Raw genomic sequence first — 24,677 nt, 5'->3', positions numbered from 1 at the left:
TAAAAAAAATCAAGAGAATAAAAGAATAACAGAGAAGAGAGTGAAATAATTTAAAAAGAGGAAAATTCAGTTGGTTCTGATGATGCTTTGGTTGGTAATATTATCTTTTTAGACTGAGGGCATTGGTGTTGGTAATGCATTATCACTGTGCTTTGAAAATCTGGTAGGCTTTTCAACTTTTGAAAAACAATCCTTCCTGTTCTGGGAAATAGTTTGGTTGTTTTTATTCTAAAACTTTAAAGTTTATGTTTGAAATAAAGTCTTATTTTTCTATGTAACCTTGAAATCTTAACAGATGTTTGAAGCAATGACTTGGATTTTAAAATTTATTTTGTAATCTGAGATTCGTTGACCAATGTGCCAACTATTCTGAAAGTTCCTGCTCTCCTGTATCATAGACTGTAGCATTAGAGAGTACTAAGAAAGCAGTGAACAGCTAAACATTGGGAGGGAGGAAATGGTTAGGGTGGTAATGGAGTCAGAATCAGGGAGAGAAGTGGGACCAGATACTGGGTGCAGGAAAAAGGTGGGGTTGGGGACCCAAATGGCTTGAAAACATCTACTAAGGGATTTTATGGAAACTGCACAAAGAAGACAGTCAAGTGTCTAGGTAAAAGTCAGCAGCCAGTAGAGCCACAGAGAACAGGAAAAATGTGGACTGAAAATCCGTGCCTATTAAGGAGGAGTGAAACCTGAGATGGCTTGTTTTCTGTCAACTTTATTGTATCTTAACTATGGGAAGTATCAACTGTGAGATAGAAAACCTGCAATAATAAGATATGATACTTCTGGCTGTGTGGATAGAGACAGAGAAACAGAAAGGGAAAGAGAGAGGAAGAGAATGCACATCTTATTCCTTTGATGTCACCAAACTGTCTGACATATTTTCCTTCTTTGACATGGTAGGTGTGTCTCAAGATTACATTCATTTTGAATCAGCATTTATGAATATTTGATTAAAAAGTTTTTTGAATTTAGTGTTTGAGATTGAATTTAAAGCTATACTGAGGTAAGACTTACAAACAACCAATAAACTTTACTCATTTAAAAAATGCAATTTGATGAGTTTTGACAAACGTGTATTCCTGTGAAACCAACATAATCAAGGTACCATATGTTGCCATCAAGACAAGGAACATTTCTACCTGCTTTGTAACTTATTTCTTTTTCTACATCCTTCTCAGTGTATTTTTTAAACTACTCCTAATATTGTGGTAACAAGATATACCTGGGATTTGAAAAAAATGGAAAAACATGTTTGGCAATTTAAACATATTAATCACAGTTGTTTTGATGTTTGTGCCTGATAATTCTAATATCTGAATTAGTTTTGTCTTTTTCCCTCTGCTTTTTCAGACACTAGTCTGATATTATGGTTTGTTTTATAAGTGTTGATTGAGTCCACACATTATATATGATAAAATTAAAGGGACAAGTTGAAAGTGGAGGCTCACAATAAGGTTTCCTTCCTCCAGTGAGGGTTTAGAACAGGAAGTGATCAACTTAATCTAGTTTGGCACCATTCTGATTTGAAGCAAGGTTTTGGCATGACTAAGGTCCAGTCTATTTCTAGTTTCACCTTTATTCCTAAGGTGAAGTCCTTCAGAGGTCATTTCTGAAAGCCTGGGTTTATTGATTTATCCAGGATCTTCCATCCTGGTGAGCTCTGAAGTTCTATTATTTGTCTCCCCAGTCTTTTGAAATTCCGAAAAGTGCTATTTATCTTCTCAATGTCTCTACCAATGCTTATGAAATGACAAATGCCTTGGGTGAAAAGTATCACTGATTGTCTGGGTCACCTCAATATTCTTCTCTTCTTTTTAAAATCTTGGCCCTTCAAGTTCTGGCTGCGTTGGTAGCTCTCTACTTCAAACACACACACACACACACACACACTTGAGCTGTTTTCTTTTTTTGTATTTTCTTAATATGTGCTTCATTATTTCATTATCAATCCAGTTATCCAAACTAGGAATCTGGGTGCCATCTTTCATTCCTCCTTCATTGTCTGTATACAAGTAATCACCAAATTCTATTTTACCATCTAAATATTTCTCTAATTCTCCCCTCCCCTATATCTCTACTACTAGGTTACTATTTCAATTTGGAACTCAAAATTTACTTTCTTTGAGAAACTGTGTTCTAAACAATTGGTGAATTCTCAGGCAAGCCTACAAAAGTTATTACCTATTTGAAGTGCTATCACAGCATGAGCCATAAACTCTCCCAACTCCAAGTTCTGAGGCTCTCGATCTCTGAGTCTCATATCTTTTCTAAGTCTAGAACCCTAAGATCCAGCCCAAACATAAATACCATGAGCCAGTTGGATGAATGAATAAAGGGAAAGAAAGGGATAGGAACTTAATGTAAACACCAGTAATATGAAGGAAAATCTGGCTGAGGAAGGGCAAAATAAAGCATGAGTACTCTAGCCTTCAGAAAGGGTTCTTGGCTAGGGTTGTCAGATAAAATACATGTAACATTTGGGACATACTTATAATAAAAGTTATTCATTATTTATATGAAATGCAAATTTAACTGGGCATTCTTAATTCTGTTTGCTAGATCTGTCAATCCTATACTAAGCTGAAAAAGCAGGATTAAGAAACTAAAGTGTGTAGAGAGTATATAGATATGAACATAGATATAGATAGATAGTTGGCAAGTGAAGAATTTTTTTAATGCAGAAGCTTTATAGACTAACATCGTGCACAGATATGACCAAAACTGAGGCTTCAGTTGCCACATTGTAATTTTGAATGTATGGGGGCATCTTGGCATTTCTAAGAAATAATGCTACAGGTGACATCAGCAAGATGGTAGAATGGGCATAGTCAATGGAGGCATAGTCAACCTTCATCCCTCCCACAGAAACACTAATTTTGCCAATCACCCACAGGCTAGAGAACCTTTGTGGGAGCGCAGACGTCCAGCAGAGAGATCCTAGCACCTGTTTGGACCAAAAAAATAAAAAATTATAAATAAATAAATAAATACAAGACTAGATGCATTAAAGAAGGTAAGAACAGTTTTACTTTACCCGTGTCACCCCTCCTCCATTGTGGCACAGCTCAGTGCCAAGAGAGACCACTTCAGCCCAATTTCTTCCACAGGGGAAAATGAGAACAGTGAGTGCCCAATTTCCTCAGCTGTAGGATGCTGTAGCAGAGACCCAGTTCTGCCTCACCCAGTTCAGAACCCTGAGGGAATCAGTATGGCTGAATAATCTGGGGGTAGCTAGGAGCAGGGAAAAGGGGCAGAACTCACAGCAACTTGGGTATGGAATTCAGCAAAGAGCCACGGTTTCTATTAACTACCTCCCAAATTCCATCAAGAGGGCCAGCCACAAACTGCATAGGATGTATAACCTGCAGATCCCCTGACTAGCCCATGTGTGCTTCCAACCTTCTGCATGCCCTTCCCCCATGTAGCTGGCACCCTGAATGCACCCCCACGGATAGCATCTACAAGCTTCTGCAGATTGTGCATGAGAACATGAAGATAACTAACTTGATTCGGGATCGGAGGGAAGTGATTAATCTTGAATTTTTCAAGGCACTTCCTAGGGAAGATAAACAGGAGGCTTACATTGCACCTGGCCTGACTTTTGCAAGATCAAGAGAAGGAATATGCTGTAATTTGAATGAAAATTTAAAATTTATGTTGAAGCTGCATCCTCAATGCAATAGTACTAAGAAGTCTAACCTTTGGGAGGTGATTAAGTCATGATGACTCTTCTCACTTGAGTGGGATGAGCACTCAGAAAAGAGGTCAAGGTTTATGGGAGTTCTCTTTTGCCCTTCCATCCCTTCTGCCACATGAGACTTCTCCTATGGAGAATGCAGCAAGAAAATACCATCTTGAAGCAGAGAACAGCTCTCATCAGGCATCAGTCCTTCTGGAGCCTTGATCTTGGACCTCCCAGCTCCAAAATAATAAGAAATAAATTGTTATTGCTTATAAATTACACAGTCTCAGGTATTTTGTTTGTTATAGCACCACAGAATAAGACAATGTATTAATATAATCTTGACACTTGTCTACCCCATTCAAGAGGGAACAAGGGAAGTGGAGCATATGCATCTATAGAAAAGTTCTGAGAGACCACCACAATCTCTATTTAAGCTGACTAGTGAAAGTGTTTCTCTTTTGAAGTTAGTCAGTAAAGACTGGAAGAGGTAACTACTTTTTCAAATGTGAAGATAGTAGTGAAAGACTTCAAAGAATGCAAAAAATCAAGGAAACATGACTTCACTAAAGGAACACAATAATATATCAGCAACCACCCCAAAGAAATGGAGATCTATAAATTGCCTGATGAAGGATTCAAAATAATTGTTCTAAGGAACCCCAGCAAACTACATGAGAAAACAGACAACTCAGTGAACTCAGAAAAAATACATGAACAAAATTAGAAGTTCAATAAAGTGATAGAAATTATAAAAAAGATACAAGCAGAAATTCTGGAACTGAATAATATAATTAAATGAAAAATTCAATAAGGAGCTTCAGCAGCAGACTTAAGCAGAAGAAAAAATCTGTGAGCACAGACAGATTAGATAAAAATTTCCAGTTAAAGGAGAAAAAATAACAATAAAGAGTGAAGCTGATTAGATTTATTGGACTTCATCAAGTAAATGAATTAATATATACATTATGAAAGAGAGATAGAAAAAGGGGACAAAAGTTTACTTAAAGAAAAAATGGCTGAAAACTTCCCAAATTTTGAGAGGGATATGAACATCTTGGTTCATGAAGCTCAAAAATCCCCAAACAGGAAAACCCAAAGAAGATTATAATGAGACACATCACATTATAACAAAATTATCAAAAGTCAAAGCTAGAATTTTGAAGGCAGCAAGAGAGAAGCAGGTTGCAACATTCACGGGAACCTCCACAAGGCTATGAGTAGATATCTCAGCAGAAAGCCTGCAGGCCAGGACAGAGTAGGATGAAATATTCAAAATGCTAAAGGAGAAAAAAAGAAAAACCCTGCCAATCAAGAATACTATACCTGGAAATCCTATCCTTCAGAACTGAAGGAGAGATAGACTTTCCCAAGCAAACAAAAGCTGGGCTTCCTCAGCTTTGCTACTACACTTGCCTCACAAGAAATGCTAAAAGGAGTTCTTAAAGCTTAAAGAAAAGGATGCTAATTAGTAACACAAAAACGTATAAAAGTGTTCATATGTTTACTCACTGGTGAAAGTAAGTTTATAGTCAAATTTAGGATGCTGTAAGATTGCAATGGTGACACATAAATCACTTTTCTAGTATAAAAGTTAGAAGACAAAGTATTAATGCAGTTGACCTATTGTCTGAAGAAATTGCTCTGTAAAGAGGAAGTGCTTCCTTATGTTCAAACAAAATAAAACAAAAGCTTAGACAGCAGTTCAGAAATATAGTCTGATAGAATAGAAAGTCTTAGACAGGGAGGCCTGTTTCTGTCTTTTTCCTCTACTAGATACTCTTTTCCTATATTGGATGAGTTCTTTAACTTTCCTGGTCTGTTTTCCCATCCATAAAAGCAAGGAAAAATTCAGAAGATGGGTGCATTCTGGAGTCTTGTTAAAATGCAGGCTCTGACTCAGAAGTTCTGGGGTGGGTCCCACATTCTATATTGCCAATAAACCCCCAGGTGATGCTGGTCCATACTTATGTTAATACTACTACATATTAATCCCATTCCTAAGGGAGATTGATCATACACAAATCATGGTATCAATAATCCTGGCAGATAAAAAATCCTGGACAAAGAAAGGTTGTATTCATTCAATAAAGGCAATATTAAAAAATGCAGTTGACCTTTGGAGAATGCAGAGGTTAAGGGCACTAACTCTTCCCCCATGTTGTCAAAAATTTGCATATAATTTTTGACTTCCCCAAAACTTAACTACTAATAGCCTACTGTTGACTGAAAGCTTTACTGGTAACATATTTTATGTGTACTATATGCTGCATTCTTATGATAAAGTAAGCTAGAAAAAAGAAAATATTAATAAGAAAATCATAAGAAAGGGAAACTATATTTACTATTCATTAAGTAAAAGTGTATCAGCATAAATGTCTTTTCATCCTTGTTGTCTTCATGTTGAGTAGCCTAAGGAGGAGGAGGAAGAAGAGAGGTTGGTCTTGGTGTCTTAGACGTGGGAGAGGAGAAAGAGGTGGAAGAGGCAGGCACACTGAGTGTTACTTTTGTTGAAAAAAAATCCTCATTTAAGTAGACCTATGCAGTTCAAATTTGTGTTGTTCAAGGGACAATTTTAACTATATAGCTATAATAGGTTAATAGATACACAATATAAAAACATGGAAATTTTGACATCCCTAACATAAAATAGGTGGGGTGGAGAAGTAAAAGTGTAGAGCTTTTGAATGCATTTGGAGTTTAAATTATCAGCTTAAAATAGACTGTTAAAACTATAAGATGTTTTATGTAAGCTGCATGGTAACCCCCACCCCACACAAACACACAGGCGCTAATATATACACAAAAGACAGAGAAAAAGGAATTAAAGCTTACCTCTACAAAGTATAATCAAAACAAAAAGGAAGAAAGCAAGAGAAGAAATAATTGAAGGAAAACAAAGAAATAATGAACTAAATGGCATTAGTAAGTCTTGTCTATCAATAATTATTTTAAATGTAAACAAATTGAATTCTCCAATCAAAAGACATAGAGTGGCTATGTAGATTTTTTTTAAAAAAAATCCAAGAATACGCTACCTGCAAGAAACTCACTTTAGCTTTAAGAACACACATAGGCTGAAAATGAAAGAATGGAAAAAGGTATTTCATGCAAAAGAGAGCAGGGATGACTGTACTTACATCAGTCAAAGTAGACTTAAATCATAACTGTCACAAGAGACAAAGAAGGTTATTATTTAATATATAGTGATCACAGGGTCAACTTATCAAGAGACTATAACAATTGTAAGTGTATATGCACCCAACATCAGAGCATGTAAGTAGATAAAGTAAACATTAACCGAACTGAAAGGTGATATAGACAGCAATGTAATAATAGTAAGGGATTTCAATACTCCATTTTCAACAATGGATAGATCATCCAGACAGAAAATCGGCAAGGAAAGAGTAAACTTAAATAACACCATAGATCAAATGGATGTATACAGAACATTCTGTTTAACAGCAGCAGCAGCAGCATACAGAACATTCTATTTGATAGCAGCAGAACTTAACAGACATACACAGAACATTCTATTCAACATTCTTCTCAAGAATACATGGGACAATCTCTAAGAGTCTCTAAGAGAATGCTGAGCCACAAAACAAGTCTTAACAAATTTGAGAAGACAGAAATCATATCAAGTATCTTTTCTGAATACAGTGATATGGAACTACAAATAAATAACAGAAGGAAAATTGTAAAATTCACAAATATGTGGAATTTGAGTGACACCCTTCTGAAAAACCAATGGGTCGAAAAAGAAATTAAAAGAAAAAAAGTACTGGAGATAAATGAACTTGGAAATACAACACAGCAAAACTTATGAGATTCAGCAAAAGCAGTTCCAAAAGGAATGTTTATAGTGATAAACACCTATTTTAAGAAAAAAGAAAGATCTAAAATAAACAACTTTAATGTTATACCTCAAGAAACTGGAAAAAAGCAAAAGAACAAACTAAGCTAAAATTTAACAGAAGAAAAGAAGTAAAGATTAGAGCATAAATAAATGAAGTAGAGACTAGAAAAACAAAAATAAGTTGGCTTTTTGAAAAGATAAAAACATTGAAAAACCTTTAGTTATACTAACCAAGAAAAAAAGAGAGAAGACATGAATAAGTAAAATTACAAGTGAAAGAGATATTACAACTGATACCACAGATATACAGAGGATCATAAGAAATTATTAGCAACAATTATACACCAACAAATTGGGTAACTTAAATAGTAAATTTTAAAACATATCACTTATCAAGACTGAATCATTAAGAAATAGAAAATCTGAACAGGCCAATAATGAGCAAGGATATTGAATCAGTAATTTTAAAAAAGTCTCCCAACAAAGGAAAGCACAGGACCAGATGGCTTCACAGATGAATTCTACCAAACATTTAAAGAAGAACTAAAACTAAGCCTTCTCAAACTCTTCACAAAATTGAAGAGGAGGAAACACTTCCAAACTCATTTTACAAGGCCAGCATTACTCTGATACCAAAGACAGAAAAGGATGCTACAAGAGAAGAAAATTACAGGCCGATATCCCTGATGAACATAAGATTCAAAGAGTCTCAACAAAATATGAGCAAACCAAATTCAGCAGCATATTGAAAGCATACATACCATGATCAAGTGAGATTTATTCCTGGAATGCAAGGTTGGTCCAACATACAAAAATCAATCAATGTAATATAACACATTAACAGAATGAAGAATAAAAATAATATGATCATCTCAATAAATGCAGAAAAAGCATTTGACAAAATTCAACATTCTTGCATGATAAAAACCCAACAAATTACGTATAGAAGGAATGTACTTCAGCATAATAAAGGCCACATATGACAAGCCCACAGCTAAAATAATATGGATTAAAATCAATGTGGATTAAAGACTTAAATATAAGACCTGAAACCATGAAACTACTAGAAGAAAATATAGGACGAAAGCTTCTTGACATTGGTCTGGGCAATAATTTTTTTTATATGACCCCAAATGCACAGGCAACAAAAGCAAAAATAGACAAGTGGGATTGCATCAAACTAAAAGGCTTCTGCACAGCAAAGGAAACAATCAACAGAGTGAAGAGACAATCGATCTATATAATGGTAGAAAACATTTGCAAACCACATATCTGGTAAAGCCTTAATATTCAAAATATATAAGAAACACAAACAACTCAATAGTAAAAAAAAAAAAAAAACTAGATAACTTGATTTTAAAAATGGGCAAAAGACCTTTATTAGACATTTCTCATTCAAAGACAAGCCAAGAGATGGAAACAACCTATGTCTATGTCAATGGATAAATTGATAAAGTATGGTGTATGTATATAAATATATATATCTCATACTTTATATGGTGTGTATGTGTATATATACACACATACATATATATATATATACACACACACAGATATATAAAATGGAATATTCAACCTTTAAAAAGAACGAAATCCTGCCATTTGCTAAAACATGGATGAATCTGTAGGATATTATGCTAAGTGAAATAAGCCAGACACAGAAGGACAAATGCTGTATGATCTCACTTATATGTGGAATTTTTAAAAGTTGAACTAAGAAAAGCAGAGAGTAGAATGGTGGTTCCCAGGGTGTAAGGACAATGGCTGCATTGCAGTCAAGTATAGGCCGAGGTGCACATCTGGCACAGCATGACACAGTGGGATTGGAGTGCAGACATGCAACCCCATGCATTATATAATCATAGCTATGTAGCCATAACATGGGAAGGTTCATCACCTGGCTCTGAGCCACTGTTGTCTGTGAGGTGCATAAATGCAGCACCAACAGTGTCAGCGAGCTGCTGAATAAAGCCATGTCTCACCTACCTGTGGTCTCTCGAGTGTTCTTTCAGCTACCTGCCACCCCAGCGACTCCCCTCGGACCTCATCTTGGACTGGAACCTAATACAGGGGCTTTGGGGGTGGTGGTAGGGAGATGCTAGTCAAAGGGTACAGGGTTTCAGTTTTGCAGGATGAATAAGTTCTGGAGATGTGATGTGCAGCATGGTGGCTATAGTTAGTGGCGCATTGTATACTTGAAATTTTCTAAGAGAGTAGATCTTAAGTGTTCTCACTAAAAAAATGAAAAGGTAACTTTATATGCGGTGATAGACAAATTAGTTTGATTGTGGTAATTATTTCACAATATATACATATATCAAAACATCATGATGAACACGTTAACTATATGTAATTTTTTTGCCAATTATACCTCAATAAAGCTGAGGGGGAAAAAGGATAAGCTGCCATCTATTAAATTTTCTCCCAAGTAATCTGTTGCAGGTTTGTGCTAGGAAAATACGTCACTGTGAGTTCAAAAATCATGCAAGTGAATTGAACTCTGCTAGCATAATCTGATGAGTAAAATCCATTTTATTGTATTAAGAAACATTTGCGAAGGCTAATGAATGAATAACTTGGAGTAGGTTTTCCCTAGCAAAAGAAACTATCACCTGAATTGTTCTCTTAGTGTTGTCCATGTCTGTTTTTGTAACAGAGAGCTGGTCAAACAGCTGAGTGATGTCTGAAAGTGTTCTCTCTCACCTCAGCTTTATGGACAGCGGAATTAACACAGGAACTCAGAGGGGAAGTGATCAGACCTTAGAGTGAGAGCAAAGCAATGTCTTGAAAGATGATTCTGCCACTGTCAAGGGCTGTAGAATCTTTTAAAGGCTCCAGCCTTAATTTATGAGCGAGTGCAAATCAGATATTATTTTTAAGTGTCCTTTCAAGAAAACTTGCCAGGAATTCCTTCATAAAATAGAGAATCCTCTTGTAAAGCAAACCACTCCAAATTTGGGAGAAGGCAATGCCAGAGAATTTCAACATTCTGCCAAAATCAAGTTATTATCTGAATAACTTGGCCCTTTAGTGAGAAGACTAACTTGTTTTTAAAAAAATCTGTAGCCCTAATTAGAAACATTTACTAGAAGTCAGCTGGTCTCATAGCAGCAGCTAATTTCTGGCCTGGGCTAACTTTGTCATTACGCTTTAGGGAGGATAACTGAAGATCCCTGAGGATCCTGGAAATTGATCATCAGCAAACTGGTGGCTTCTAAAAGTGAAAAGAGTTGAGAGCAGTGATCTTCAAATGGTTGCTGTACATTACAATCACTTGTAAAATCTTTTAAAACATGAGGTACAGGGACTTTTAAGGGCCATACCAATTAAAACAGAATATCTGAGTCTAGGACCCCAGGCAGCAGATCTGAAAATCCCCCAGATGATTCCAGTGTGCAGCCAATATTGAGAACCAGTGGCTTTAAGCAGAGCAGGGATTCTCATCCTAGCTACACGTTAGCATCACCTGGAGAAAATTCAAAGAACTACTGATGATCAGGATTCACTAAGAACAATGCAGGTAGAGTGTGCAAAGGCTCAGGAGGTGTTCAACTGATGACTTAGGGAGCATAAGCAGTAGTTCTCAAAATGTGGTTCCAGAACCAGCAGCATCTGCATCACCTGGGACCTTGTTGGCAATGCAAATTCTCAGACCCCGACCCTACACCTACTGAACCAGAATCTCCAGGGATGGGGCCCCGGTTTCTGCATTTTACCAAGCCTTTCAGGGGATTCTGATACAGGCTGAAGTTACATAACCACTAGGATAGTGAATAAGAACATGTCCCTGGAACTAGACTGCCTGGGTTCAAATCTTGCCTCTGTTACTTGCAGAGTAACATAGGCAACTAAGCTTTTCTGGGCCTCAATGTCTCCCTCTGCCAAATGGGGATAATAATGGTTGTCTCCACAGAAGGTTGTTAAAAGGGGCAAAAGAGTGACATGTGAACAGGGCCTGGTATATGGGAAACACTACATAGTGCTTGTGAAATAAACATGTTGATGTACTCTTGTTCTAAAGAGATGTGCGTCTTGGATGATATTCAGTAGGTGTTATTTTTTACTGCAGCAGACACTTGAAGAAGCATCTTGTGATCTCCTGGCTGGTACCCTGAAGTCCTGTTATGCCAATGGACCAGCAACCCTCGCAGGTAGGAATTTCTACTAGAAAGACTATCCTATCTGCAGGCAAATTTCTGGAAGGATACTATTTTTATGGGGAAAACTATGAACAACTGTAGGTAATTTCACAGTCTGTAGGGTTTGTCTCCTATTTGTAATTTCTGACATGTTTACTCCTGGTGGAAATGTGGAGGTGGCTAAATCAGGTCATAGGAAAAAGCAGGCCAGCTGTGTTTCAGTGGCTTTCAGAGAAGGTGGCGAGGAAATAGTCTCTTCTCAGCAGCACAGCTGAATCCCAGTGTTAGCAGACGGAGCCTTGTTTCTTGAAAGTACATTCCCAGGGATTCCCTTGAAGAATGTGAGAGATCAGCTGGAATGAAACTGGATGTTTTAAGGTCCTGAGGGAAATGTAAATCCGGCAGCTCATTCTCAAGATGTGGCTCCAGAACCAGCAGCATTGATTCTTCTAAAGAGTTGAGAGTGCATTTTAGCTGTAATATCTTTGTGCTCTTAAGAAATCCTCCTCAACAAGACAAAACTTGACCAAGAGCATTCAGTTGTCTTCCAGAAGGCTCCCTTGAGGACTGGGACTCTTCCTGGATATACCCAATTAATCTATTGAAACAATGACTTGTGATGGCAACCCCCCATCTGACAAACCAGATTTTCCCCAGAGATCATTTGTAATGTTTTTCCTGAATCTTAGTTGTGTTTCCCTATTAGCAATGTTATGTATTTCTGTATCGCAAATACTAAGTGCCGCCTGTAGAACCTAACCTCCATTTATAGCATGGAACACGCAGCCCATCACGTATCCTTGCCCTGGCCTTCAGCCTCTGAATATTTTAATAAAAATCGCTCTTTCCTCCTTAATGAGAAGGACCATGTTCTTTAAAAGCTTAACACACAGTTCTTAATAATTGGTTGCTTTACTTGATGTTTCTCTGTTTATCTTGGCTGCCCAGAAGCTCAGACTCAAATATGAGTCTACTTAGAGTAACAACCTTGTTGCGGATACAATTAATTCTCCCTATCTTTTATGCGGTTTCTGTTGTCTTTATTATCTTTATTTAAACCTTTAAAAGAGTAGAGGATATCAATTTATGAAAAGAAAAATATTTTTTTAGTTCAATTGAAATCCCTGTTTTGTACCAAACTGTACTTAATGCCCCATATAGTTCTAAAACTCTGCATGATTTAAAGCAGGGGTTCTTACTCTGGCGTGTGTGTGTGTGTGTGTGTGTGTGTCTGTATGTACATACCTCAAGGGAGTCTATAATTTATATAATTTATATGTATATATACACACATATATGCACACACACATATATATACTTTATATGTAACATATATATTAAATATTATATATGTATATACATACACGTATATATATACACTGTGTGTGTGCATGTGTGTGTGTGTGTGTGTATGCACTTTTGGAGACAGAGCATCCCTAACTTTCATTAGTTTATCTGAAGAATTTATGACCCTTCTCTTGCCCCATCCCCAGACCCAAAGTTAAAAATTACTGGTTTAAAGGGACCTGGAAGTAAATATCCAAGAATAGGAGTGCATACAGCTCTACCTTCAATTCTTCCTCCCCAGTCGGTAAACATCATTGTCATTTATTTTTGGCCTCTTAGGAATTGTTCTTCTGACCAAGCAAGCAGATGAATTGCTATATGTGGAGCCAGTTCAAAGCAAGGCACAACTCACTGGTTTTAGATACCAAAGAAGTCCCACAGTTCAATTATGATCTGGGGGAGATTAGAGCTCGGCAGGTGAATCTTGCTTCTGAATGAAGCTGAGGCAGGGGGAGCCGACTTGCTTCACCCTTTCCCTCACTGGTTTCCCCCAAGGAGGCCTGAGTAACAGGCAGGGTGCAGCTCCTAGGCACAAAGATGCCTACTGATTATGCTGGGCTAGGCTGTGGATAGGAGTTGATGGGGCAGCAGGATTCTGGGCTGGAGGCAGCAGTGGGCACCCATGACACTCAGGGAGCTGGATCAAGCCACGGAAATGAAATCTACCAGAGTATCAATGAGTCACACCTGCAGCATGTTCTGAGTCCATGCACAGTGCTGTTGCCAGGAGACCCAAGACAGTGTTTTCCAAAGATGCTTAGAGTGAGTCTCCTGAGCTGGCTAAGGATGCACCATAGGGTAAGGGGCACAGAGTACATGCGCCATTGCTTTCCTCCTCCTCTCCAACCAGAGAAGTACAGCAATGACCTGCTTAATAGTAAGACATGTGGCAGCAACAAGTACACACTAAGTCACTATTCCTCTTGTTTCCCTGTAAGAGGAACTTGGCAGTTTTTACATTTCTGACCCCTCATTCCCTCCTCTCCAGAGGAGGAGTGGCTTTCCTGATTGGGGAACTTGAGAGCGATGCTTGAGAATGTGGGCTCAGTCTCCTCCTCTGCCCTCGAGCTTTGGGAACAGCCTGCTTCAGAGGCCATGTATTCTGGTCTCTTTGATTCCTTTGTACTGTAGTTTTCCCTGAGAGGACTCCTTCATGGGAGACTTCCAGCTGTCCAGTGCTGCTGTGGATACACTTAATTTGGGGATGTAATGCTGGCATGCTCATTTGGTCCTCACATCTAAGTCACAGTCTCTAGTAGCTTTACCAGTAATAATACTGATGTTTTGATCTCCACTTCTTTCTATTGGTTCTGAACATAGGCCAGTAAGGCAGGAGTGCTTTGTATTGGTCTTCTAAAATTCCAACAATTTCTTCTGAAGAAAGGGCTCTTCTAGTTTGAAAAATCTTAAGACAATCTGATCTCAGGCCCTGTGGGTGGTTAACAATATTTAGGGTCATAAGAGCTGGTTGACATCAGCAGGCAAGAGATCTTGGAGAAATGAAGGGACAGAAGTGGAGCAGACAAGGAAAGGGTCACCGTACCCCAGCAGTCACAGACGTCTGTGTGACCAAACTTCACCAACTTGATCTTCCAGCTTGAGCAGCCTCTCCATGTCCTCTCTCCCTGGCCAGATCTGATTCAGAGAGATGCTAACGAGAGAGTGCCTGGGCCAGTGAACATCTAACTGATATATTGAACAAGTAGAGCTTAATCTGGTATGATCATGAAGTCATGTTTTTCTCATCGCTGCTCCAGCAAATGCCATCTTGGCTCCTTTCTGCTGACTCTTGCCTTTGGATGAAATCTCACAAAGACATCCTCTTTTTGGTTATTCTTAGATAATAATGAAAAAGTCCTCTAGTTACATCTAGCCACAAAAAATATATATCTTATTTGTAATAAAAATGTCCAGGCCCATATAATAGTAACATTTAGAGTAGAAGCCCTGTTATCCTCCGTGCAGGCTGGCTTTCTCCTAGAAACTTGTATGAAGTCGGGGAGGGGAGGCATACCTACTTTCTGTATTTCTATGGAGCACATTTACCATTCTCCTTTACTTACTAGGTTGTCTTGGATGACCCAGGGCTGAGGCAGGGGAACAAGAAGCGATAGGGAAAGTTCTTGCTTGATGGTCTGGTGCTGGTCTCCTCTGGCTATGGGTCCTTAAGAGATTCTTTTGCTGGGTCCCACTAACTACAGCTTCTAGCCTTTTCAGCTGAGGTCACTATACTATTTCCAGAAGGTACTCCTGAGTGGGGGTCACCTTTTAAATGACTCAGTTGACAGTCCTACTATGAGTTACACATCTTGGAGTCACATGCCAGTGGCCTGGCATTTAAATCAGAGGAGGCTTCAGCTAACATCCTCTTGCAACTAGTGGCAAAGGGTTGGTGGCCTGGGTGTGGCTGGCTGCTAGAGTGTGGAGCTGGCAGAGGTTTTGCTGGTGAGATGCTGCCGGGGTTTTGGAGGAGGAAGTGGGTGGAAATGTGGGCCTTGCCCTCTCTCAGCTTGTGACAGCCTCTCTCTTTCCTGCTCCTGTTCCTTGCTGTTGGCTGTCCACTTTTCCCTTGCACCTCTCAGGCCTTGCCTTCTTCTTTGCAGTCACAACATCCACATCATCTTTTCCTTTTTTTTTTGTAGGATTTTTGACTTCTTGGTGGTACCAGCCTTTCTGTTATTTTTGTTCTAATCCAGCCACATCTTCCCCTTTCACTTGCTAGACTGAGAGTATTCTGGGCCGGGCGCGGTGGCTCTTGCTTGTAATCCCAGCACTTTGGGAGGCCGAGGCAAGCGGATCACGAGGTCAGAAGATCGAGACCACGGTGAAACCCCGTCTCTACTAAAAATACAAAAAAAATTAGCCGGGCGTGGTGGCGGGTGCCTGTAGTCCCAGCTACTCGGAGAGGCTGAGGCAAGAGAATGGCGTGAACCCAGGAGGCGGAGCTTGCAGTGAGCCGAGATTGCGCCACTGCACTCCAGCCTGGGTGACAGAGCGAGACTCCGTCTCAAAAAAAAAAAAAAAAAAAAAAGACTGAGAGTATTCTGGGTGACTTTGAATTGAGCAGAGGTTGCCTTGGCAATCTGTGTACCCAGGGATATTGATTGGGACTTCAGGAAGTTCATGTGAGCTGACATGCAGACATAAGAAAGGGTCTGCTGGGCAGAAGGAGCCAGGGCAGGACAGAAGCTACCAAGAGGATGGGAGAAGGGAGGAGCTGCCTTAGAGAAACACAGGATCTGCCTGCCAGGAGTCCACAGGGTTCAGCAAATGGCCCAATTGTGATAGACAAGAATTACACAGAGGGAGTAAGTTCTAAAGCATTTAAACATTCCAAGCAAAACAATAAGGGCTGTGAATATCGACTCAATAATCCTTCCTGTTGTAGGATTTTGGAAAAACCCATTTTACGAATTCCCTACAAAAAGTTTCCAAATCACTCAGAGAATAGTGTATTTGCCTGAAAAACATTCAGTCATTCCTTATCAGCAGGCTTATGCCTCCAGCAGTGCTAACACTGGCTTTTCCCTAAAGATGTGCAAGATTATGAGCCATGGAACAGATGTTTGAGGTTTATGACTACCTCTACTTAAGCCTGATTTCTTAAACAAGTAGTATCTTTCAGGTGCCTTCTAATATGCACTGACTGCATTTGCTGGAGGCCTCTGTCTTAACACAGTCTCTTAATTCCCGTTCCTTTTGACTATGCGGTTCCAGGAATGCTTGGATTTTAGTAAAATCCTGGCCTTTGATTAGGGCTGAAACTGTGCCTACTGCCCTAATGGTACATGGCAAATTAAGTATCCCCCAACTTGGGTTTTGATGTGTTTGCTCTGATGAACTTTTCTCATTATGGGTTGATATGGTTAGGCTTTGTGTCCCCACCCAAATCTCATCTTGAATTGTAATCCCCATAAACCCCATGTGTCAAGGGAGAGACCAGGTGAAGGTAACTGAATCGTGGGGGTGGTTTTCCCCATGCGGTTCTAGTGATGGTGAGTGAGTTCTCACGAGATCTGATGATTTTATAAGGGACTCTTCCTCCTTTGCTAGGCACCTCTCCTTCTTGCCACCTTGTGAAGAAGGCGTCTTGCTTTCCCTTCGCTTTCTACCATGATTGTAAGTTTCCTGAAGCCTCCCCAGCCACACTGAACTGTGAGTCAATTGAACCTCTTTCCTTTATAAAATTTCCCAGTCTCGGGCAGTTCTTTACAGCAGTGTGAGAACAGAGGAATACGTGCGTTGAAGGGCAATTCATGTCCTTTCTCTCCTGGGTTGGATTTCTGGAGCTAAAATCAGGTTTGCAGGAGTTTAGCATTACTTCTTCACCATGGAAAAGAAAAACAAGGACAGGTGGTTGCATAAAGGCCCCAGTGATTAAATCGAAAGCACCTGTGAAAGGAGTGTACACAATCATGGTTTAAGTTAGCTACCATAGGAGAAATGACCTGAATATCAATGATTGGCTTCAGCTGCTCAGCGCATCGTTCAGGTCGAAAAGTTGGGCAGTGGCCTCTGCCAACTTGTTTTTAACGAGATATCCTAATATTTTGAACAGCATTGCTATGCTTCTATTTCTACCTTAATGAAAACAATGATATCACTTATACTTCTTAAGCACTAGCCATGCATCCAGCACAGAACTAAATATTTATATGGATTATCTTGATTAAACTCCTCACAGTAACCGTATGAAGTAGCTGCTATTTTCATGAATAGATGATAAAACAGAGGCTTAGAGAGAATCTGCCCACAGTCATATAGTTTGTAATTGAGTCAACCCATGGCTGTTGTGACTCCGAAGTCCATGCTTTTACTTAGTATTGCCTGCCTGTCTTCATCAGTTGAGTAGAAGGTAACTTCTAAGTTTGTGTGTGTGTCGGTGGCAGGGGTTGGTGGGTTTTCCCTTCCCAGGTGTTTGTTATCACAATGATTTTCACAATTCCGTGGGCTGTTCCTGTGCTCTCTGTGGTGTTGACTGCATAAGTGGGAGCTTAGCTGGGGCACCTGAGCTCTCCTCCAGGTGTCCTCTGTGAGTGGTGTCTCATCCTCCAGGGCATCTCCACATGGCTTCTCTCCAGCAGAACAGCCTAGTCTTCCTCACAACATGGCAGCTGGGATCCAAGAGGGAGCTTACCCAAGAAAACAAACCCCTTTTCCAATTGCTTATATTAAGCCTCTTTTGCTAAAGTCTCATTAGCCAAATCAAGTCACATAATCAAGCCCAGCTTCAACGCAGGAGAGAACTTTACCAGGGGTAAATATCAGGAAGTGTCATTCATTGGGGAAGCCACAATAGAACAGTCTATCTCATTAGTAATAATAGTAATGATATCTTTCATTTATTGAGCACTTACCATGTGCTAGTCAGTGTGTTATAGGCTTTACAAAATTATTTTAATCATCATAGTAGCCCAACCTGTCAGCTTGGTTTTATTCCCATGTTATAGGAGAGGAAACTGAAGCTCAGACTAAGTATACAGAAAATGAAAAAACATTTTTTTTTTCGTGTAATGATAGCCCTTGGAATTCATAAGGAAAAAAATAAAGGTACTAGTCAATGACTTTCATGCTAAGTAGATAGCATGTTTAGGGGCCTTCCTGCCTCAAGACTTGACTCTCTTGTATTTGCAGCCAGCCTTTCTAATTCTGGTATTTTGAATAGAGAAGAGTCAGTAAACAAAACTAGGTATAATTAGGCTAATCAAAACATGAAATAATATAGTGTAACTTTTCTTTTAATCAGCCTCTTGTTTTAATCTTTGGCAAAATGAGCTGGTCTTTCCTCTGGCTGCGTTTTCAAAAAGTTCTGCTCCAAACCGTTTTGGAAGCAGTGAGCTGGAGAAGGAACGAACAGGAAGGATCTATACCCTATAATGATGCAGATTTCAAAACATAGCTTAGATTTTTGGAAAATCCCTTCATGAGCATGAAAAATACAACTATGTTCAGATGCTTTTGCCAGCTGAAAACCACCATGACACCTGAGATCAGTTGCAAACGTTCTCTCCTTCCCCAACAGCACCGAGGGCTGTGGTCCAGGCGGTGAGCACAGTGTTTGGCCTGTCCCAGGCCTACGGGTATATGAAGTGTGGGCATTGTTGGGTGAGCTTGGCTGGGAGGGCAGTGCTTCAATGCAAGGGAATCATGTGGAAAGATTCATGGAAACTTATATTAAAATATGATACCTCCAAAAATAATTTCTTGCAAGCAGCAAGAATTAATGCATTGTGAAACAAACAGAGCTTTCACTATTAACTTCAGGGAAGAAAAAAAGGGAGGGTGGCTGGCTCAGTGGAAAATATCGGCTGTAAGCTGTGAGTATTTTTTTTCTTGCCCTTTCCATGCTAGATGGCACTAATTGAAGAGCTCAGTTGTTTGGGGAGGGGGTTTTGGAGGAATATAACGTTTGATCATGGGATTTTTGGTGCATCATGGGGTCCCTATTTTATTTTCACTGTTTACTCCACCATTGTTTTGGTCTTTGAGGTAATTTTTAATTTTAAGCTGATTGCATGATTTTTCTGGAAGTCAACACTCGGAGAAAAGGCTGATTTGGAGGGCCTGCAGAAATGCTGGGGTGGGTGTTGACAGATCTGACTGACATTTGCATGGTATTTCCCTGTGTCCCCCCACCCCTGCCACCCTTAATCACCCTAGTGGCAGTGGTTTAATGATACAAAGATCCTGGAAAAAAGTGTTTCTCAACCAGTTTCTTTCAAAGGGAAGCCATGGAGGAAGGAGGCATTTTATCTGAGCAAACAGCAAATTCTTACAGGAGCTTGTAATGGCTGCCCATTCTCCCACTCCACCCCCCAAAATAGAACTTGTGGTGTGAAATGAGGACAGCAAATGATTCATATGTAGATGGGTTTATAATTCATTTTAGAAATAAAGCTGAGCCTGTAAATGACATTCCAGGAAAAATAAGAAAGAATGAGTGGCTTTAAGGGCACACCAGACTACTTAGGCCAAAATTAAAATATTTGGTAGACTTAAAATAAGTATATTTATTTTTTTGAAAGGTAATATGTAATTAAAGTTTCCTCTGTGAAATAGTCACTTAAAATAGGTTTGTAATATTCATATTGTGAATTTGTGGAGGGATTGTATGCTTTGATCTCATCAATGGTTCTATAAAGAAGCCTTGACATGTAATGTTGATAGTGACAGAACAGAGGCTCAGATTCTGTCACTTTCCAAAGGTCACACAGGTTGTAAGTGAGTTGAACTTGGAAATTATGTCTCTAAAGCTCATTCTCTTTTCGTTAAGTAATACAGCATCTCACTCTATAAGGCTGTGTAATGATGATAGTCATGGACCTGCTCACTCATGATCTGGGTGGTGAAGAGTTTTGGATTTCGAATTAGAAGAGGTAATTGGATTAGATTAGAGTCTCACCCGATATTACTTAGCTGGGTGACTTGAAGCACATCACTAAAATTCTCTGAACCTCAATTTTATTATCTGTAAATTTGAAGGAGATATCATTTATTTATAGAGTTAAGACCAAAAATCTTAAGTGTAAAAGTTCTCTGAAGATGGTACAGTGCTCTACCATGATATACTATTTCTTAGGCACAAGCTATTATTTATTAGGCACAACAATAGACTAGGAGCTAGGAGAAATTCAGAAGGCTTTTTTATAGCCTGCCTGACAACCTCTTTAATTATTTTCCATCTGCTCAAGAAGCTCCAAGCCCTAGTCACACTGAACTTTTTAATTTGTCCTTACACGATTTGCTTTCTCATATCTCTGTGCTTGTGCATAATACCCCTCTCCTATGATCTCTTATGCATCTTTCAGAGGCTCTTTTCAGCTCTATTGGGTAGTTTTTCCTCTTCTAGGTGCCCATGCATTTTGTTCACAACTCTTATAGCATTTCCTACAGTGTGTTATAATTCATCTGTTTATATATATGCTTCTGCTCTTTCCTAAGCTATAAGCTTCTCAAGGAGATGGCTGCCATCTGTATTAAGTGTGCCTGGTACATAGTGGACATCCAAAGGCTTGCTCAATGAATGCATGACTAGAGGTGTAAGAATTATTGTCCTGACCCTCATACACATTACAACCTAATCGAGGATCATGACAAATAGACATGAAACACTAGCAAAATAAACAGGAAAAAGGATTCTGTGATGTAGGCGCAAACCCTTAGCATTGCATGAATTCAGAGAAGCAGGATACCTTTGAAAACTAAAGGAATCAGGGAAAGTTTCTGTATGTGGAATTGCTTAATGATAAGTGATGAATGGGGAAATCATTAAACCCACCAGAATTCCTTCAGGGAGAAAATCCTGTTAATTTGGAAGGCACACTGTGGTAGATGCTGAATACTCAAGGCATCTGCTTAGGGGCAAAACTGTACCATAAGAGGAAGAGCATTTAGCTATTGTTCTAAGAAATAAGGATGAGGAAAGGGAGAATGGAGGTGGATTGAAGACGATGGCTGAAGACCACACACCCAGCAAATCTCAATGACGTTGGCTAAATCCTGAAGTGCTTGAACTGAATGGATTTTTTAAAAAATGGAAACAATGAATGGACTCAAATTATCCATTCCATGTAAATATAGGAACATGGAGACAAAGAGGGAACCAAGGCACAGCTATTCAGAGAACACGATGTGGCCTTCTCAGGGTTCAAAGACATAGATTTTGGGTTTGGGCCAGGTTTAACCAAATCTCTCAGGATTGGAGCTGAGGAGCAAAGAAAAGGGGAAGCTGATATCTGGATGATAATATCCAAATGAGTTGCATCTCCAAAGCAGAGAATTGGCCATGGGTCTTAAGGAATCATCCAAGTTAAAGCAAAATAATACTTCAATCCTCTATATAAACATTCCTGTAGCTACTGCCCCCTAGACCTATAGTTTATAAATGTCAGTCTACCCAGCATGCTGATGGAGGAAGAGTTTTCACCTAAACACTGACAATGTGAGTTGTTCATAATACTAAATTCATTTAACTTACAGAACTATATTTCAAAATGTTACTTTTCTGACATAATTGTTCGTTTTTAAATGAATTGATGGCTTTTGATGTCTTTACATGGCAAAATTAAAATGTGTCAACTTCGTGTTCATTTTCTAAATTTCTTAGAGATTTTATTGGTCTATAAAATCCAAAATTTGAAGAACCACCTCTTTTAATATGGCCCATAGTATAATTTCAGTTAGCTAATTTGCCCTGAATTAAATGGAAGATTTATTTTCAGTTCCTGAATTCATTACTGGTGGTCATGGTTGGTGTGGTTTTTTAAGGCAATTCCTTTTTGAGTCACATCATTCATAGCCTCTTCAAATTAAAATTTGTGAGTAGATGCACTGCCACAGGTCCCCCGAAGGCTATCTGCATATGAACAGGGTTTGGTTTTGTAGTCAATATGCCATTCAACAAAATGAACCCCATAGTTAGTAAAAACAATACCTTGCATTGTATTATTACAAGGCAGTGTTTATGTAATGATTACATATTTTCACTTACATAATTATGAAATGCACAACTGTGACTGCTGCACAGTAATTGGTCAAAAATGGCACACATTTCATGTAAATGGCTGCAATTCCTGTGACTTTTCCTATTAGGGCTAGCTTCATGAGCATATGACCTATCTAGTCCCACAGGGTCCCCTTGCTCAATAGGGCCCCATGTTTGGTTTAATGTGCTGTGGCTGCTGTCTTGAAATTGCTCATAATTTTTGACAAGGGGACCCACCCCACATTTCCCCTTTACACTGAGCCCTACAAATTATATGGCCATATCCAACTGCTATTGCAAGGATTCAAGCTGGGCTGGGAGGTAGAAATAGAAGGACCAGGTAGAGAGGCAGGGAGCAAGACTGAATCCTCTTAGTCATCTCAGGAGCCCCTGCCTCCAATCCAACCAGAAGGGCTTCTCTTGTTACTTAGAAAGTCTTGGCTCTTTTTATTCCACTGGAACAAGGAAGAAGAATTAGCTTTTCAGAAAGTAAAAAGTTTTAGTTAGGTCACAGTAAGGGGGAGCTGGGGAGATACTATGGTTTTGATAATGTCCCCAGATTTCATGTGTTGGAAACTTAATCTCCAAATTCATATGTTGATTGGAGGTAGGGCCTTTTGGAAGTAATTAGGATTAGATAAGGTCATCAGGGTTGGAGTTCCCATGATGGGACTAGTAGCTTAATAGGAAGAGGAAGAGAGACCTGAGCTGGCATGCTCTTGCCCTCTCACCATGTGAAGGTGAGAAATCAATGTCTTTTCTTTATAAATTACTCAGTCTGTGGTATTTTGTTATAGCAACAGAACATGAACTAAGACAGAAAATTGATACTGAGGAGAGGGGCTATTGCTAGTAAGAAATACCTGAAAATGTGGAAGCAGCTTTGGAACTGGGTAATACCTAGAGGCTAGGCTCTGAGAATAACTCACAGTGGTCAAGTGGCCTAGGAGGTGACTTCAGGGAGACCAGAAGCACTTGACGGGATAAATAGTGGTCATGAGATAGGCAGTGTAACCTACCTCACTCTTCCCCACTCTTCCATAGCATCTTCAGTGAAGATATTGTTTCTTATGGTTTTGTTAGTGGATTTCTTTATGGAGTTCAAAGTTCTGAACCCAGGTTGATTCAACATGAAAATAAACATTGTTCATGCAGGCTCAAGGAGCCAGAAGACAGGGGTGGGGGGATGGAAGCAGGGACAGTGGATAACTGGGCTCAGAGTGGTGTGTCCTCGGTGAGAATTCCAGTTTTGCCGTAATCCTCCCTGTGAAGTTCTGAGAATGATTATACAACGCCATAATGTCCTGGACTATGGTGGGGATGGTGGGTGTTCCCCACACTTGAGCAGAACGAAGCCTGTGTAAGCTGTGAAACTGTCAGCTTTGGAGATTAGTCATCCTTGCTCAGACTCTATAAAGCTTTTGCATTAGTTAGGCTGATGTTTCACTTTTAACTCGTATAGTAGACTTCAGACACTATTAGAAATACTGCTTTTATCATTAGCTATGTTGCCATTTTTATTTTTTCAAGTTTCTCTCTCTCTCACTACATAAGTACACTTAAAGCTTCACCCTTCCTATGAGGTTAACCTAAGGCAGAGGATATGTTGCCAGCTGTAGGCCAAAACTCTGGGTAGGCATGTGAGAAAGAAATATTTTGGTAGCAATATAGCTTAGGAAGTCAGTATTTTTTAACATAAGTGACAGTAAATATTTGCAAATTCAGGCTCCTGTGGGTGTTCAGATTCTGAGTGAAAAGCAATCTCATGCACCAATATTTACTTTGAATATGTTCTCCTTTTTTCAGTACCCATGACTAATTCCCCTTTTCACAGGGTGAAGAGCAAGTTGGCTCTTGATCTAGCCAGAAAAAGAAAAAAAAAAAAGTTTTCTTATACTTCTGGTAGTAGGCATGTGGTTAGAATACAGGAGTAAGAAAACAAATGCGACTCTTAAAATTATAGTACAGATTAATAAATGAACTAAACATCTAAATGTTGCTAAAGTGACTGAATCACAGATCCACTGTTTCTTACTCTGGTTTTTGCTAGAGGGGCAACGAACATGTAAATTCAGAGTATAATGGAGCAAATGAACTAAATCAGAGATGTTATTTGAGTATTGTTGATGCTGGGAGAGATGAGAAAAATAAGACAAACCT

The sequence above is a fragment of the Symphalangus syndactylus genome, chromosome 14 (genome assembly GCF_028878055.3).
Source record: "Symphalangus syndactylus isolate Jambi chromosome 14, NHGRI_mSymSyn1-v2.1_pri, whole genome shotgun sequence".
Taxonomy (NCBI): Eukaryota; Metazoa; Chordata; class Mammalia; order Primates; family Hylobatidae; genus Symphalangus; species Symphalangus syndactylus.
The sequence above is the reverse complement of the archived record's forward strand: the minus strand, read 5'-3'. Positions refer to the sequence as shown.